Source organism: Schistocerca nitens, chromosome 5, assembly GCF_023898315.1.
Source record: "Schistocerca nitens isolate TAMUIC-IGC-003100 chromosome 5, iqSchNite1.1, whole genome shotgun sequence".
Classification (NCBI taxonomy): Eukaryota; Metazoa; Arthropoda; class Insecta; order Orthoptera; family Acrididae; genus Schistocerca; species Schistocerca nitens.
The window spans coordinates 49420550-49440124 of NC_064618.1; positions in this window are offsets into that span (position 1 = coordinate 49420550).

Sequence of the window (19575 nt, forward strand, 5' to 3'; positions counted from 1 at the left end):
TGTACGAGTTGCAACTCTGTGGCCACTGCAGGACAGCCGTTGGAGAATCACTACTACAGGATACAGAAGCAGAAGGATCCTGCTCCATGGGGTCCACAGAAGCATCGGCATGCTTGTGCTGTCAGTCTGTGCAGTCCAATGCTGAGAAACAGTTCGTGGTGCACACCAGCGATACTGAGGCCAGCCGGGCTAGGTAACCACGTGGCCACACTGTCAAGAAAGATCTTCGACTTTGTGAAGGAGAACAGCTACATGGATACTCTGCAAATCACATTTAAGTGCCTGGCAGAGGGTTCATCGATCCACCTTCACAATTCTCTATTATTCCAATCTCGTACAGTGAGCAGAAAGAATGAACACCTGTATCTATCCGTGCGAGCTATGATTTCCATTATTTTATCGTGGTGATCGTTCCTCCCTATGTAGGTAGGTGTCAACAAAATATTTTCGCATTCGGAGGAGAAAGTTGGTGGTTGGAAATTTCGTGAGAAGACTCCATCGCAACGAAAAACCCTTTTTTTTAAATGATTTCCAGCCGAAATCCTGTATCATTTCTGTGACACTCTCTCCCATATTTCGCAATAATACAAAACTTTCTGCGTTTCTTTGAACTTTTTCGAGGTACTCTATCAGTCCTATATGGTAAGGATCCCACACCGCGCAGCAGTATTCTAAAAGAGGACGGACAAGTGTAGTGTAGGCAGTCTCCTGAGTAGGTCTGTTACATTTTCTAAGTGTGCTGCCAATAAAACGCAGCCTTTGGTTAGCCTTCCCCACAACATTTTCTACGTGTTCTTTCCAATTTAAGTTGTTCGTAACTGTAATACCTAGGTATTTAGTTGAATTTACGGCTTTTAGATTAGACTGATTTATCGTACAACCGACGTTTAACGAGTTCAAATTGTTCAAATGGCTCTGAGCACTATGGGACTAACAGCTGTGGTCATCAGACCCCTAGAACTTAGAACTACTTAAACCTAACTAACCTAAGGACATCACACACATCCATGCCCGAGGCAGGATTCGAACCTGCGACCGTAGCGGTCGCGCGGTTCCAGACTGTAGCGCCTAGAACCGCTCGGCCACCCTGGCTGGCTTAACGAGTTCCTTTTAGCACTCATGTGGATGACCTCACACCTTTCGTTATTTAGGGTCAACTGCTACTTTTCGCACCATTCAGATATTTTTCTAATTCGTTTTGGAGTTTGATCTTCTGATGACTTTATTAGTCGATAAGCGACAGCGTCATCTGCAAACTACCGAAGACGGCTGCTCAGATTCTATAGATAAGGAACAGCAAAGGGCCTTTAACACTACCTTGGGGAACGCCTGAAATAACTTCTGTTTTACTCGATGACTTTCCGTCAATTACTACGAACTGTTGTTTTTTTTTTTTTTTTTTCCTTGTTTGAGTTTAAGGGCGCTCAACTGCTGAGGTCATTAGCGCCCAGTCACTGTTGTGAGAGCACATGGAATCTGGTAAAACTCAAGGGGATGGGGGGACACCAGAAGGACCTGACAAATATGCAGATAAAATAAGTAAAAAGGTTAAATGTCTTTGGACAAGCCAGTTAAAGTTATAGAACGCAGAAGACGAGCAGCTGCTCGAGCGTCATCAGCTAAAACATCCGGTAAAGTAGATGGCAGGGACAGGACAACACGAAATTGACTAAAACGGGGACACAACAATAAAACATGGCGCACTGTTAATGCCTGACCACAAGGGCACTGCGGGGCTGGGTCACCGGAGAGCAGGTAGCGGTGGCTAAACCGGTAATGCCCAATCCGCAACCTGGTCAGAAGGACCTCCTCGCGCCGAGATGGTCGGGAGGATGTTGTCCAAGCAGTTGGGAGCGGTTTTACTGCCTGGAGCTTGTTTCCTTGGAGGGATGACCAAGCATCCCACCACAACGACACAAGCCTCTTACATACATCCCCACAAACGTCAGATCACGGGACACAATGGGAGGCTGGCCGAGGCAGGAGGACTGCAGCCTTGGCTGCAGCATCCGCAGCCTCATTCCCAGGCACTCCTACATGTCCGGGAACCCACAGAAAGCTGACAGAACCACCATTATCAGCGAAAGAATGGAGGGACTGCTGTATCCGTTGAATCAAGGGATGGACCGGATATGGAGCTCCAAGGCTCTGAAGAGCACTGAGTGAGTCAGAGCAGAGTACATACGATGAATGGCGGTGGCGGCGGGCATACTGAACGGCCTGATGGAGAGCAAAAAGCTCGGCCGTAAAGCTGGAACATTGGTCGAGGAGCCGGTATTTAAAGGTGGCGGCCCCGACGACAAAGGCACAGCCGACACCATCGTCAGTTTTGGAGCCATCGGTGTAAATAAAGGTGTGACCGGCAAGTCGAGCACGAAGTTCGACAAACTGTGAGCAATACACTGCAGCCGGAGTACCCTCCTTCGGGAGTGAGCTGAGGTCGAGATAAATACGAACCGGAGCCTGGAGCAAAGGTGGTGTCGGGCTCTCACCCTCTCTGAAGGTGGTAGGGAGGGCAAAATCCAATTGTCGAAGCAGGCGACGGAAGCGGACTCCGGGGGGCAGCAGAGCAGACACATACAACCCGTACTGACGGTCGAGAGAATCGGCGAAGAAGGACTTGTAAGAGGGGTGGTCGGGCATAGACAACAGCCGGCAGGCATACCGATACAGCAGTACATCGCGCCGGTAGGTCAATGGTAACTCGGCAGCTTCAGCATAAAGACTCTCGACAGGACTAGTGTAGAAGGCTCCGGTCGCAAGACGTATCCCCCGATGGTGGATGGAGTTGAGCCGGCGTAAGAGGGATGGCCGAGCAGACGAGTAGACGAAGCTCCCATAATCCAGCTTCGATCAGACTATGGACCAATACAAGCGAAGCAGGACAGTGCGATGCGCTCCCCAAGATGAACCGCTAAGAACTCTGAGGACATTAAGGGAACGTGTACAACGGGCCGCCAAATAAGAGACATGTGGAGACCAACACAGTTTCCTGTCCAACGTGAGCCCTAGAAACTTAGTTGTGTCCACGAATGGGAGAACAACGGGACCGAGATGTAAGGATGGCGGAAGCAACGCTTTATAACGCCAAAAGTTGATACAAACCGTCTTCTCTTCAGAGAACCGGAAGCCATTTGCCACGCTCCATGAGTAGAGGCTGTCTAGACAACGCTGAAGGCAGCGCTCCAGGAGGCATGTTCTCTGGGCACTCCAGTAGATCGCGAAGTCATCGACAAAGAGAGAGCCTGAGACATTAGGGGGAATGCAATCCATAATTGGATTGATCGCGATGGCAAAAAGGGCTACGCTCAAGACGGAGCCCTGAGGCACTCCGTTCTCCTGGAGGAAGACGTCGGACAATACGGAACCCACATGTACCCTAAACTTTCGATCCGTTAAAAAGTAATCAATAAAAAGGGGCAGGCGACCGCGTAGGCCCCACCTGTGCATAGTGCGGAGGATACCTCCTCTCCAACAGGTATCATAAGCCTTCTCCAAGTCGAAGAACACGGCTACCGTTTGGCGCCGTCGCAAAAAGTTGTGCATGATGAATGTCGACAAGGTCACAAGGTGGTCAACAGCGGAGCAGCGGCGACGAAAGCCGCATTGGACATTAGTAAGTAGCCGTCGAGATTCAAGAATCCAGACTAACCGAGCATTAACCATGCGCTCCATCACCTTACAGACACAGCTTGTCAGAGAAATGGGGCGGTAACTAGAAGGAAGGTGTCTATCCTTCCCGGGTTTGGGTATAGGAACAACAACGGCGTCACGCCAACGCATGGGGACTTGACCTTCGGTCCAGACGCGATTGTAAGTCCGAAGAAGGAAGCTTTTGCCCGCCGGAGAAAGGTGTGCCAGCATCTGAACGTGAATGGCATCTGGCCCCGGAGCAGAGGACCGGGACAGTGCAAGCGCACGTTCGAGTTCCCACATAGTAAAGGGGGCATTATAAGTTTCCAGATTCAGCGAGTGGAAGGAAGGTCGCCGAGCCTCTTCTGCCTCTTTCCTGGGAAGGAGGGCAGGATGGTAATGGGCGGAGCTTGAAACCTCCGCGAAAAAGCGGCCAAAGGCGTTGGAGACAGCCACAGGATCAACAAGGACCTCATTACCTGAGGTCAGGCCAGGTACCGAGGAGTGGGCCTTAATGCCCGACAGCCGGCGCAGGCTACCCCAAACGACGGAAGAGGGAGTAAAACTGTTAAAGGAGCTGGTGAAAGAGGCCCAACAAGCTTTTTTGCTGTCTTTGATGACTCTACGGCATTGCGCTCGGAGTCGTTTGTATTCAATACAATTCGCCAACGTAGGATGGCGGCGAAAGGTGCGTAAAGCACGTCGTCGAGCACGGATAGCGTCCCTACAAGCCTCGTTCCACCAGGGGACGGAAACGCGACGTGAAGAAGAAGTAATACGAGGAATGGAACGTTCGGCAGCATTGATGATAACAGCCGTGAGGTATTCGACCTGACTGTCACAACTGGGAAAATCGTGGTCCGGAAAGGTCGCCAGGGAGGAGTAAAGTCCCCAGTCAGCTTTCAGTATGTTCCAGCTCGAAGGACGTGGGGATGGGGTGTGGTGCAGGAGACGAACAACACAGGGGAAGTGGTCGCTCGAATAGGTGTCAGAAAGGACATACCACTCGAACTGACGGGCAAGAGTGGTAGAAAAGATCGAGAGGTCCAAGTGGGAGTAGGTATGAGTAGAGTCCGAGAGGAAAGTCGGGGCGCCAGTATTGAGGCAGAAAAGATTGAGATGCTTGAAGACATCCGCCAAGAGTGAGCCTCTTTGACAGGATGCAGGAGAGCCCCAAAGGGGATGATGGGCATTGAAGTCGCCAAACAATAAAAACGGCGGGGGAAGCTGAACGATCAGGTGCATCATGTCAGCCCGACTAACAGCAGATGACGGTGGAGTGTAGATGGTACAAACTGAAAAAGTAAAAGCAGAAAGAGTAATGCGGACAGCTATTGCTTGGAGTGGGGTGGTCAATGGGATGGGATTTTAATAGACATCATCCCGAATGAGCAACATGACCCCACCATGAGCTGGGACACCGTCCACAGGGGTGAGGACATACCGCTCCGAGGTATAGTGGGTAAAGGCAATACGGTCAGTCGGGCGCAACTTGGTTTCCTGGAGACCAAGGACGAGCGGACAGTGCAGGCGGAGGAGCAGTTGTAATTCCTCCCGATTAGATCGAATACCTCTTATGTTCCAATGAAACAACGCCATCGCTAGTCAAAAAGTTGGGGGAACGAGACGGGGGAAGAGCTGGTCACCTCGACGGCCGCGGAGGGCCAGGTTGCGAGGGAACAACGCTACAACCGACGGGAGGCGGATCCGGTTCCATCGACTCATCGCTAGCTGCGGCCGCTGTCCCTGGTTGTGTAGGAGGGGCAGCATCGTTTGCCGACTAAAGGCCAGCTGAGCGCCTGGCAGCAGAGCGTCCCGGCGAAACTGAGGACGGCCGGGAGCAGCGACTCACGGATGGAGCGTCAGACGAAACGCGCCGGGGTGGAGAGGGGGATAGAGACTTCTTCTTGGAGGCCTTCTTGGAAGGCCGAGGAGGCACAGGAATGGTGGGCTGGACCCGAAGAAGGTCCTCATGCGCGGGGTCCGTTTTGGAACGCCGGACCTCGGAAGCTGGGGTCCGGAACGTTTCCCCGATGGACGCCTGAGAAGAGGATCGCTTCTCAGGTGGCGTGGGGGCAGGAGGAAGAGGAAGGGTGGCCCCTGGGGCAGAGGGGGTGGGGGCCACGGGGGAGGAGGATTTGGAAGGGAGGGATTTGGGAGGCGGAGGCAGAGCCCGTGATGGGCGGAGGAGGCGGAGGGGGGACAGGATAGGGGTGAGGATACCGCGGAAGGAGTGGACACAACTGAGGCAAACGAAGTGGTCAATGTCACGGGATGGAGGCGGTCATACTTCTTCCTGGCCTCAGAATAAGAGAGCCGATCCAAAGTTTTGATTTCTTGTATCTTCTTCTCCTTCTGATATGCGGGGCAGTCTGAGGATCTAGGCGAGTGGACGCCAGGACAATTAATGCACTGAGGTGGTGGGGTGCATGTATGTTCCTCATGAAGAGGACGTCCACAATCGCCACAAAGGGGCTCAGCCTCACACCGTGACGACATGTGCCCAAAGCGCAAACACCTAAAACAGCGCATAGGAGGCGGGACGTAAGGTCGCACGTCGCACAGGTAGCACATCACCTTTACCTTCTCCGGGAGAATGTCCCCCTCGAAGGCGAGGATAAAGGCCCCGGTGTCGATGCGACGGTCTTTGGGGCCGCGCTGGACTCGCCGGACGAAATGCACGCCTCGGCGCTCCAGGTTGGCCCTGAGCTCCTCATCAGATTGTAGCAGGAGGTCATGATGAAAAATAACCCCCTGCGTTCTATTTAGTGCCAGATGTGCGACAATGGATACTGGGATGTCCCCTAGGTGGTCGCACGCCTGGAGCGCCACCGACTGTGTGGCGGAGGTGGTCTTGATAAGAACGGACCCTGAACGCATCTTGCTGAGAGCCTTGATTTCCCCGAAGATGTCCTCAATGTGCTGAACAAAGAACATGGGCTTGGAGGTGGCGAATGTCCCCCCATCGGTTCGAGAACAGACCAAATAGCAGGGAAAGTACTTCGCCCCAAGCCGGCGGGCCTGTCCCTCCTCCCATGGAGTGGCCAAGGGGGAAAGGGCAGGAGAACCAGAACTAGAAACGGTACCTTTTCTTTTGAAAGACTCGGCCGCAGAGCGACCTGACATATGTTGACGTTTCATCTGCGAAACGTCCACCCCGATACCACCCACTCCGACCAGGGGCTCTCCCCACGGGCGCCACCCAGCCGCAGCAAGGGCCACCTGGCAGGATGACCATTGCCGGGAGTCCTGATGCCCCAAGGAGACGGGCATCTACTCCTTGGCCAACGTGGGGAGGGTGCAGCTCAGGTATTGGCAGTACGATCCCTGGGTTGTCAGGGGGCTACAACCTAGAGGGTACATGACGACCCCACCACAACGGGCTGGCTACCGTGCTGGGTTTATGGTGCCATGGAAAGTCCATCATGATCGCTGGTGCAGATGGAGATGCACTATGGGCGTAACTTGGACAACCCATCAGGCGTTTAGGCCCAATTTGAGGAATAGCGGGTATGGTTACAACGTCGGTGCAATGCTGAGTGCCAAGGTCATAGTGCACTTAGGACCAGTGGTACACCACGTAAGGTGTCCTTCCCCAAAAGGCTCGTACTTCTGTAGAATTTTGAAAAATGGAGGTCAAACCCCAAGGGGGACCATCACATGGAAGGCCGAAACGGTTGAAACTCCTTTTAGTCGCCTCTTACGACAGGCAGGAATACCTCGGGCCTATTCTTACCCCGGACCCGCAGGGGGGACTACGAACTGTGTCCTCACTGACAGGAAATCACAAATCCAGTAACATAACTGAGACGATATTACATAAGCACGCAATTTTACTACGAGCCGCTTGTGTGGTACAGTGTCAAAAGCCTTCCGGAAATCCAGGAATATGGAATCGATCTGAAATCCCTTGTTAATAGCACTCAGCACTTCATGTGAACAAAGAGCTAGTTGTGTTTCACATGAACGATGTTTTCTAAACCCATGCTGATTGTGTCAATAGACCGTTTCATAATGTTCGAACACAATATATGTTCTAAAACTCTGCTGCATATCGACGTTAACTATATGGGCCTGTAATTTAGTGGATTACTCTTACTACCTTTCTTGAATATTGGTGTCACCTGTGTAACTTTCCAGTCTTTGGGTATAGATCTTTCGTCGAGCGAACGGTTGTATATGATTGTTAAGTAAGGAGCTAATGCATCAGCATACTCCGAAAGGAACCTCATTGGTATACAGTCTGGACCAGAAGACTTGCTTTTAGTAAGTGATTGAGTTGCTTCGGTACTCCGAGGTTATCTACTTCTACGTTACTCATGTTGGCAGCTGTTCTAGATTCAATTCTGGAATATTTACTTTGTCTTCTTTCGTGAAGGCATTTCGGAAGGCTGTGTTTAGTAAATCTGCTTTGGCAGCACTGTCTTCGATAGTATATCCATTGTTATCGCACAGAGAAGGCACTGATTGTTTCTTGCCGCTAACATACTTCACATACGACCAGAATCTCTTTGGATTTTCTGCCAGGTTTCGAGACAAAGTTTCCTTGTGGAACTGTTATAGGCGTCTCGCATTGAACTCCGCGCTAAATTTCGAGCTGCTCTAAAGGATCGCCAATTTTGGGGATTTTGCGTCTGTTTAAATTTGGCATGTTTGTTTCGTTGTTTCTGCAACAGTGTTCTAACCCGTTTTGTGTACCAAGGAGGATCAGCTCCGTCATTTGTTAGTTAATTTGGTATAAACCTCTCAATTGCTGCCGATACTATCTCTTCGAATTTAAGCCACATCTGTTCAACACATTATTAATTTGGAATGAGTGGAGATTGTCTCTCAGGAAGACGTCAAGTGAATTTTCATCTACTTTTCTGAATATGTGTATTTTTCGCTTATTTTTCGAGTATTTGCGGATTATAATATTCAGTCTCGCTACGACAACCCTGTGTTCACTAATCCCTATATCGGTTTTGATGCTGGTTATTAACTCAGGATTATTTGTTGCTAAGAGGTCAAGTATGTTTTCACAACCATTTACTATTCGCGTGGACTCATGAGCTGACTGCTCGAGATAATTTTCAGAGAATGCATTTAGCACAATTTCGGATGATATTTTATGCATACCTCCGGAATAAAACATATTTTCGCCAACATATCGAGGGTAAATTAAAGTCACCACCAACTATTATCGTATGAGTCGGGTACGTGTTTGAAATCAAACTCAAGTTTTCTTTAAACCTTTCAGCAACTGTATCATCTGAATTGGGAGGCCGGTAAAACGATCCAATTATTTTATTCCGGTTGCCAACAATGACTTCTGCCCATACTAAGTTACAGGAAGTATCTGCCTCAATTTCACGATAAGTTAAACTACTTCTAACAGCAACGAACACGTCACCGCTAACCGTGTTTATCCTATCCTTTCGGAACGCCGTTAGGTTCTACGCAAAAATTTCGGCTGAGCTTATATCCGGCTTTAGCCAGCTTTCAGTGCCTATAACGATTTGAGTATGTGCTTTCTATTAGCGCTTGGAGCTCTGGTACCTTCCAAACACAGCTACGACTATTTACAACTGTTATACCAATGGTTCCTGTATCTATGTTCATCCTGTGTTCAGCCTGTGTTCAGCCTGCACCCTACGTGACTGAAGCCCTTCTGTTTTCCAGAGACCCTCTAACCTAAAAAAACCGCCCAGTCCACGCCCACACAGCCCCTGCTACCCGTGTAGCCGCCTCCTGCGTATAGTGGACACCTGATCTATTCAGCAGAACCCGAAACCCAACCACCCTTTGGCGCAAGTCGAGGAATCTGCAGCCTACATGGTCGCAGAACCGTCTGAGCCTTTGATTCAAACCCTCCACTCGGCTCTGTACCAGAGGTCCGCAATCGGTCCTGTCGACTATGCTGCAAATGGTCAGCTTTGCTTTCATCTTGCAAGCAAGACTGGCAGCCTTTACCACTTCTGTTAGCTGCCCGAAACCAGAGAGAATCTCTTCTGATCCAAAGCGAACACATCATTGGTAACGACGTGAGCAACCACCTGCTGTTGGCTGCACCCTGTGCTATTCATGGCATCCAGGAGGACCCTTTCCACATCTGGAATGACTCCACCCGGCATGCACATTGGTTTTCTTACCCTTCTTGTCAGCCAAGTCCCTAAGGGGCCCCATAACGCACCTAACGTTGGAGCTCCCAACTACCAATAGTCCCACCCTCTGCAATTGCCGGAATCTTGCAGGCTGAGTGGCCTCCTCTGAAACAGAACAGGCGACAGCACCCGGCAAAGCAACAGTGTCAGCCACAGACAGCACCTGGAACCTGTTTGTCACACAAACTGGGGAGGCCTTACATGTGGCCATCTGGGAAGTCTTCCACTACCTGCTTCGCCCTGGGGCTATCTCCCACTCGACCACAGGTGAGGGGTCAGCCTCAGTGCAAGCAGTCACTGGGTTGGCCACCAGTGAAGACCGATTGGACTGACGTGCTGAACATCCGTTGGATCCCCATGGCTGACGGACAACAATGTTGCCCATCCACTGCAGCCTCAAGCTGTGTAACCGAAGCTATCACAGCCTGAAGCTAAGAGCGAAGTATGACAAACTCAGATCGCATCTGCACACAACAATCGCAGTCCCTGTCCATACAGAAGACCGTGGAAAACTAAACTATGCAGATAAACGGACTAGCGGCACATGCTGCGCAACTCTAATGTAGACCCTGACGAAAACGCACGAACTGTGTCTAGTAATATGCAGATATTCAAGAATTTAACTACCGAAGCACTCAGGTGAAACTAAATTTGCCCCTGATAAGAACTTGTAATATATCAAAATCGGTTTACTTTCTGACACAAACGAAAACGCGAGAACTGTGGCTATTAGATTTTAAATTTACATGCACAAACTCAAGAAACTAAACTATTAAAGCACACAGATGATATAATAAAATTCTCTCCTGGTTAGGAACTCGTAAACGTCACAAAAGCGGTTTACTTATCTGTTGCTGCGTCTGTTGCGGTCAGCTACTACTGCCTGACTGTTTGTCTTTAGTTGACTTCAACTCTTCTCGTCAGAGAAACACTTTGGTGTTCGGCTGGAGGGACGGATGAAGTCTTCTCTGGAGTGCTACTACTGTTCTTTCCTGCCTGCCGGTTGTGTAGTGGGTACCTTCGCCCCCTTAGGCGAGAGAGTGTTTGGAGTACAGCAGGACGGGGGGACAGCAATGCTACCTCGACACTGGGCGACTTCACAACCTCAGAGCCAAATCTGAGGTCGCATGTCTGCGTGGCCATGTCCTTCGTGGAGTGAGCGGTAACGGGAACTGAACTACAAGTGTCAGACGGGAGAACACAGGATTTGCGACAAGCCAGTAACTTGCAAGCTATTGGGTAAGGCCCTTTTCCGTTACCCAAATCTCCTGAACAGCCCACTCATCTAGATACATGGAACAATCCCGGGAGGATGTAGCATGGCCGCCATTGCAGTTGATACAGCAGGGAGAAAGAGGCGGACATTCGCCCTTGTGTGCGTCCCTGCCACAGATTATTCATTTGGCTGGGTGTTGACCAGATGTTCAAGTGTGGTTGAAACGATGACTGGTGGCAGTGCACAGGATTCGGTATGTACGGCTGGACTGTGATTTCATAGCCAGCTTTAATCTTTGATGGCAGCACCACCCTATCAAAGGTGAGGAAAAGAGTGCAGGTGGGCTCCAAGGAGGAATTTACTTTTTTCATTACACAATGAACGGCAGTGACACCCTGATCATAGAGGTATGATTGTATTTCAGTCTCGGTTAGACCGTCAAGCCGCCTGGTGTGAATTACTACACAGGAAGAATTCAAGGTTCTACGTGCGTCGACACTAACAGGGTAGCGGTGAAGAAGCAAGGCAGCAAGTAGTGGTTGTGCTTTGGAACCAGAAGCCTGCTCCAAAAGCAAAGTGCCATTCCATAAGCGAGAGCAGGATTTCACAGGGCCAGCAATGGCATCAACACCTTTTTGAATAACAAAAAGATTGACTGTGGCAAATGACTGACCGTCTTCCGTACATGATACTACAAGGAACCACAATGCAGCGCAAAGGGTCTTCAAATCAGTAGCCTCATTATGTTTATGTTTTGTAAACATCAAAGTAGAGGATGACTGACTCATCACGAGGAAATCCCCCGTAATTGTCACTGTCTCGTGTGCGCCTTCCAACTGGGGACCTCCTTCAAAAGGAGGCGCACCTGTCTTAGCTGATAGTTCACACCTCAGGCCACACCTCCCGAACGCCTGACAGAGGGGCCAATTGGCAATTCGGGAATATTACAGCTCAGGCAAACACCCCTCCCTGGGCCTGGCCTGTACCAGAGGTATGTCCAAACCCTACCTGTCGACCCAGAGCTGGGGATTACGCATTACCGAGTCACTTTTAATGCGTCAGACACGTGAGCCAGCCTTCCGGAGCACACAGGGGAAAAAAAAAGTATCCTCAAACGCCGAAGCGGAGGAACGGGAGGAGAAGGGAAACAAAGAATAGAACAATGAGCGAAAAACAAAGGTGACACTGTTTGAATCTCAGCGACAGAATGCAGAACAATCCCAATAATACCCCATATATGTTCCCAAGGGAGGGGCAAAATAATAGCAAGAGGATAGACATACAGCACAGAAGGGAAAAGTGCTGCAAAGGTTGTGGCCCTGAGGTAGGCAAGCACAAACCCACTGACAAGTGGCAAGCGCCCTGGAGGGGGGTCAGCACTGTTGAGAGCCCATCTGGGCAGGTGTCCACGGGAGTGACACTAGGGTGAGAAAGAAAGAGGGCACTACCATCCATGTCATTCTGGACCCTCCAGTGGAGTGTTGGGAGACAAGAAGGCCTGAAAATCGAAAAGCCTATGGCTGAGAATGTTCCATTTGCCAGACTGAAGTGTGCAGGTACCAGTACTTAAGAGAGAGGTCCAGTAGATTTCAGAGGTCCTTACCGCAGCCAGTGACCATGGTTCCATCCCACACAGGGTTATGGGCATTGAAATCAGCCAAGATTAGTGAAGGTGAGGGTAGCAGAGAAACCAATGCAAGCAGTATGTTCCGAGACACTTCATCATCAGGTGGGAGGTAAATACTGCGGATGGTAATACGAAATGCTGTTACCCACACAGCTACAGCCTCCAAAAGAGTACTAGTGGCACAAGTTCATTATGTAGAGTGTCTAGAACGCAAGTGCGAATTCTGACCAACACCCCGTCACAGGCAGCATGATTTTTACCATATTCCCTGTATCCACGAAGGGCTGGGGTCTTGTGTTGCTGGAAACCATGTCTCCTGAAAGGCAATGCTGAAGGCAGGTGATGTGCTTAAAAGATGTCATAGCTCAGCCAGGTGATGGAAAGAACTGCTCTAACGCCACTTGAGAATAATTACAATGTACAGTGAGGACATTAAGGGAGCAAAGGGTAAGTTATGCCATAGGTTCACCTGCTGCCACTGGTTGAGGATTTATGGCATCAATATACATATGTTCCAGGTTCCGTTGTGTTGTGCAAACCAGGAACTCAGAGGCCTCTAGAATCTCCACCTTGGCCACAGGAGTGGAACATGCGAGATCTGGTGGTGTGGGAGCCACTGGATTGTCCTCCTTGGAGGACATTTTCTTGTCTTTCCTCTCCTCAGAGGATTTTGATGACTGCAAATTCTCTGAATTAGTTTCAGTGAAATAGGATGATCGTAAAGCCCTGCAACCAACAGCCTGTAGCTCCTTCAGCCACTGCCTGGTGTCTGATTGTAGACTACAGAAACCTTGCAAGAAAGTGTCCTAAAGGACCCCTTCTGTGTGAGATAGGCTGGAGGAAGGTGATTTGCCTCTGGCTAGGAAGTGGGGACCAATGTCCCTGGTGGGTGGGAAGCCATTCATCCTGAAGTAGGTGTGGGGGAAGTAGGAAGAGGGTAGACCCCAACCATTATGGGGACAGGCATGGTTGAGGGGCCCTGATGGTCGACTACGGGGTGGGTGTCATCATAGCTGCACCATATGACAATATTTGATTTGCTGGGTGCAGCCACTTTTCCTTCTCTGCCTCTTGGTAACTCATTTTGTCTAGAGTCTTGTATTTCAGTATTTTCTTTTCTCTATGGAAAACAGTGCAATCTGGTAGAACAGTGCTTTCCACAACTGACATATGGAGGGGGGAGTGCACAGGGAGCATTCACATGCAGCAGTCATCCACAATATCTACATATGGGATGCTGACATGCTGTCCTCCTCGCCGTGTCCGGCGACAGCGACTCCGTCAGTCTTCTCTGTCATTGTGGTAGGCTCGGATGTGGCTCGCGAATGCGAATTTCGCTTTGAATATCCTGTTGCATGAAGCACAGTGAAGTTGACCAGCAGAGTTTTAAGTATACATGTAGACCGGCTTGAGCTGAGATTTTCGGAGCTCTCTTTTAGCATCTGGGTTCATCAGATGCTTTTGCTCGAATTGTTCAATGCTCTTATGTACAGTTGATCGCCACTCCGATCGGCGCAATGCTAGCTCCTACCAACGGTTGCTTGGAGTGCCACAGGCTGCAAGGTGGCGTTTGATGGTGTCTTTATATCGCAGGTGTTGACCACCTTTCCTCCTCTTCCCGCACGAGAGCTGCGAGTAGAACACCGCTTTAGGTAGCCGACTGTCATCCATGCGTACTATGTGACCACTCCATCTCAGTTGATGTTTCATTATTAAAGCTTCAATACCAGCCAGTTTCACGCGGCGCAAAATCTCCGTGTTTGGGACACGGTCTTCCCATTTGATGCGCAGAATTGATCTCAGACATCAAAGATGAAATTTATCTGGCTTCTTAATGTCAGCTTTGTAACAGCACCAGGTTTCCGAGGCATAGAGTAAGGTGGATAATACTACTGCTTTGTAGACTGCAATTTTTATTTGTAGTTTGAGATCATGTGATTTCCATACTCTGTCATTAAGCTTACCGAAGGCTGAGGCTGCGCTGGCTATACACGCTGCGATTTCCGTTGTCAGGCTGTTGTCACTTCTAATTTGGCTTCCCAGGTATTTGAAATTTGACACATTTTGCAAGGGCTTGTTATTTATCTCAATACTGGAGTCATCTGCATTAAGACCTCTAAGTGGCTGTTTGAGAACTTGCGTCTTAGTGATGCTGATGGCTAAGCCAAATCTTCTGCTGGAGGCATTTAGCAGATTTATGTAAGTCTGAAGAGTTTCGCAATTATTAGCCATCATGCATACATCATCCGCGTAGAGAATCTCTAAGATGGATAGTTTGGTTACGCGACTTTTTGTTCTGAGGCAAGAGATGTTGAAGACACTTTTGTCTGTCCTTGTGTCGAGACTAATTTGATTACTATAGGCTTTGGTCACGTCTCTCATAACAACTGCGAAGTAAAGTGAGAAGAGTGTGGGAGCCAGAACACAGCCTTGTTTTACACCACATGTCACGGGAAACTGTTCTGAGAGCTTGTCCTCATGGCGGATTTTTGCCATCATGTTTTCATGAAACTGCCGAATCAAACTGACAATTTTGTCAGGGCACCCAGTTTTCTTTAGTATGATCCAGAGAGCTTCCCGTGGGACACGATCAAAAGCTTTTTCCATGTCTACAAAGCACATGAACAAAGGCCGATGTTGCTCTAAGCTTTTCTCTTGCATTTGTTTGACAACAAATATGGCATCCACTGTGCCTCTGTTTGGGCGAAAGCCACACTGGGTCTCTGGTAGCAGTTTTTCTGCAAAGTGTGTTAACCGGGTGTTAATTATGTGGGCAAGGACTTTTCCCGCTGCTGAGAGCAGAGAAATGCCCTGTGGGAGCTGCAGTCTGATATGTCACCCTTGCCTTTATAGATCTTGGAAATACCAGCATCTTTCCAGTCTTGTGGAATCATTTCATACTCCCAAATCCTTAGGATCAGAGCAAACAATGGTTTCTTGATGTTTGGCCCCCCATATTTATATAGCTCTGATGGCAAGTTATCTAATCCTGCTGTTTTGTCATTTTTCAGCTTAGCCAGTGCTGAAATGAATTCATCGTAGGAAGGGGCATCCGCAAGTTATTCCTCAACTGGCAGGTCTTCAAGTGCTTCTATGTATGGAATATGGGATAGTGTTGCAACATAAAGACATGTGCCCAAATTTCAAACACCTTAAGCACCGCACGGGAGGAGGGAGACAAAATGAAGGCACCGGTAGCAACCTTTTGTCCTTTGGCCGCCTATGTATGCAACAGACAATGTGTGCACCCCATTGCTCCAAGTTGGCATGTAGCTCATCAGATTGTAAGAGCAGGCCTCTATGGAAAATGATGCCCTGAACTAAATTTAGACTTACGGGGAGTGACAGTCACCAGTATGTTACCCAGCTTGTTAGAAGCTAGCAGTGCCCATGACTGGGCAGGGGATGCCTTTTGATCAGAATTGACCCACTTTTCATTTTAGAGATGTTTGCTAGTTCCCCAAACTTGTCTTATATGTTGTCCACAAAGAAAACAGGCTTTGTGGCCAAGAAGGAATCATCGTCACCCAGTCCTTGTACAAATCAAGTACTATGGGGTGTGCTTGCCACATAGCCCTACATTCCTCCCAGGGTGTTATGAGAAAAGAGAACATTTTAGAATCTTATCTTTCTGCATTGAAGGAGGAGTATCCTTTCATAGAGACTACAGGGGTCTTATGGCCACCAGCGGGAAATAACTTCATCCGCTTCATTTGCAGCTGATCTGCCACGGTGCCACCCACTCCGAATGGAGATTCTCCCCATGGGCACCACCCAGCCTCAGCAATGGCTACTTGGCACCTGCTTGGTCCGGGGCCTACTATGATGCAGATGCTTGACCTCCCCCCCCCCCCACACACACACACACACAATGAGATGGCTACTGTGCTGGATTTCACATTTATTACTGTATTGGTTGGTTGGTTGTTTGAGGTTTAAGGGACCAAACAGCGAGGTCATCAGTCCCTTGTTTCAAATATACTCCATTCTGCTAACGGGACATCTCAGAAAAGTCAGAACAATAAAACGGAAAAAGGGAAAAAACGTAAAGGGCAGTCACGTTGTCATTGGTAAAAACAAATGAGGGAAGTCGGCAAGAGAACGAACCCAACACTATGCTGAAGCAGCATAGGCAAGACTACCTGTGACTTAAAAGGTACAACTGCTATAATGCAGAAAATACGTATGGGAATAAAAAGACTAACCAAGCCTTAAAAAAGGGTAAAAAGAGTAAAAGGGAAAGAAAAGAGGATTCCGGTCAGGGAGGTGAATCGGGAATCTCTAAACACTGCCTACAGTGGGAGACACCCAAACACTCACCGCCCTGCCCCAACACCAGAGAGATTAAAAACCTTAAAACTGAGAATAAAAACCACTCTCCCGGAGGAAACCGAGAACCAGAGAGACCATCCGGGAATCATCAGCCAACATCAAAGGTAAAGTGTGGGGGAGTCTGTACTTAGTACGCAGAGCCAAAAGAAGGGGGCATTCAACCAAAATGTGGGCCACTGACTGGAAGGCTCCACAACCACATAGCGGGGGTGGCTCATCACGCAAAAGAAAACCATGGGTCAGCCTGGTATGACCAATGCGGAGACGACACAGTGTGGTCGAGTCCTTTCGGGAGAGGCGAAAGGAAGAACGCCATGGGCCTGGTGTCACCTTAATTGCACGAAGTTTATTAGACAGTGGAGTAGCCTCCCAAGAATTGGCCCATGACTGCGCGAAGTGGGATTTGATGTGAAGCCGTAAATCTGCTGCAGGAGGGGTTACAGGAAACGGGGGGTAAGTAACTGCTCCCCCAGCCAAACGATCAGCGAGCTCATTTCCCGGGATACCCACATGGCCAGGGACCCATAGGAAGTCAATGGAACAAGCAGCACGGTGAATATCAGCGAGATGGTCATGGATGGCAGAGACCAAGGGATGGCGCGAAAAACACCGGTCAATAGCAAGAAGGCCACTCATCGAGTCCGTACATAACAAAACGCGGTTGTGTTGGGATTGTTTAATAAAGGTAAGGGCCCGGGAAATTGCCATCAATTCCGCAGTAAACACCCCACATGTAGGTGGCAGCAGATGATTTTCCGTTCCAACAGAGGACGTGAAGGCATACCCAACATGATCAGCAGATTTAGAGCCATCAGTGTAAAAAACAACAGCATCCCGAAACTCCCATAAAATTTTGCGGAAAAAGGAACGAAACACCACCGGGGGGATGGAATCTTTCGGACCGCGGCGGAGATCCATCCGAATTCGAGGCCGAGGAACTAACCAAGGAGGGGTGGAGGGGAGGGAGCGAGGAAGACAGGACAAAGAAGGAAGTTGAAAATCACGGTAAAGAGACGCAAGGCGCAGCCCAACCGGTAAACCCGCCCGAGGGCGGGAGTCGGGTGGGCGACGTCCATGGTCTGGGAACAGGATAGAATAGGAAGGATGAGAGGGAGAAGAACGGATAGTGAGGGCATAAGACACCAGAAGCTGGGACCGCCGAACAGAAAGGGGTGGGATCCCAGCTTCAACCAGGAGACTATCAACAGGGCTAGTAGGGAAGGCACCGGTGGCCAAACGGATACCACGATGGTGGACTGGATCCAGCACGTGCAGTGTGGAAGGAGCAGCTGAACCATAAACTTGACAACCATAGTCCAAACGATACAGAACTAGAGCACGATAAAGACGGAGGAGGAGAGAACGGTCCGCACCCCAAGAGGAGTGGGCAAGGAAGCGAAGGACATTGAGTTTACGTAAACATCCTACCTTCAGGAGTCTGATATGGGGCAACCAAGTGAGCTTGTTGTCGAAAAGAAGACCCAGGAAACGAAACTGTGAAACCACAGGCAATCGTTGTGCAGCGAGATAGAGCTCTGGATCAGGGTGGACCGTAGTACGGCGACAGAAGTGGACCACCCGCGATTTTAAAGGAGAGAATTGAAACCCGTGTGAGAGGGTCCATGCAGAGGCACGCCGTATAGCCACCTGGAGCTGCCGTTCTGCAGATGCCATCGAGGAGGAACTAACCCAAATGCAGAAATCATCCACATACAGGGCAGGGGCGACCAAGGGACCGACAGAGGCCACAAGTCCATTGATAGCAATGAGGAAAAGAAGGACGCTCAAGACAGAACCCTGTGGGATGCCCGTCTCCTGGGTCCGTGGAGAACTAAAAGCAGTACCAACTCTAACTCTGAATGACCGATGGATCAGGAACTGGCGGATAAAATTCGGGAGTGGGCCCCGAAGACCCCACTGATGAAGGGTTAGTAAGATGTGATAGCGCCAGGCCGTGTCATAGGCCTTGCGAAGGTCAAAAAACACTGCAACCAAATGGCGGCGCTGGGAAAAAGCCTGCCGAACTGCGGATTCCAAGCGAAGTAAATGATCGATTGGAGATCGTCCCTCTCGAAAGCCACACTGGTAAGGGGACAATAGATCCCGAGATTCGAGGACCCAAGTGAGCCGACGGGCTACCATCCGTTCAAGTAACTTACAAACAACATTGGTCAAACTAATTGGCCGATAGCTGTCAACAGATAGGGGGTTCTTACCAGGCTTAAGGACAGGAACCACAATGCTATCCCTCCACTGAGAAGGGAAGTCACCCTGGAGCCAGATACGGTTAAACACCCGAAGAAGATGTTGCCGTTGTGGAGCACTGAGATGTTGAAGCAGTTGGTTATGAATGGAATCTGGGCCAGGGGCCGTATCATGAGAAGAAGATAGAGCAGAAAGAAATTCCCATTCACAAGTGGTGAAACATAAGGTGAGAGCTTCAGCCTGCTGTTTGTGATGAAGGAAAGCAGCGGGATAGGAGGCTGACGCCGATGCCACTGCAAAATGGGTCGCAAGATGTTCGGCGATAACTAATGGATCCGTACAAATGCCATCTGGGAGGTGAAGGCCTGGTAGGGTGGACTGCCGATGGCAACCTTGGAGAGAACGAAGTGTAGCCCATA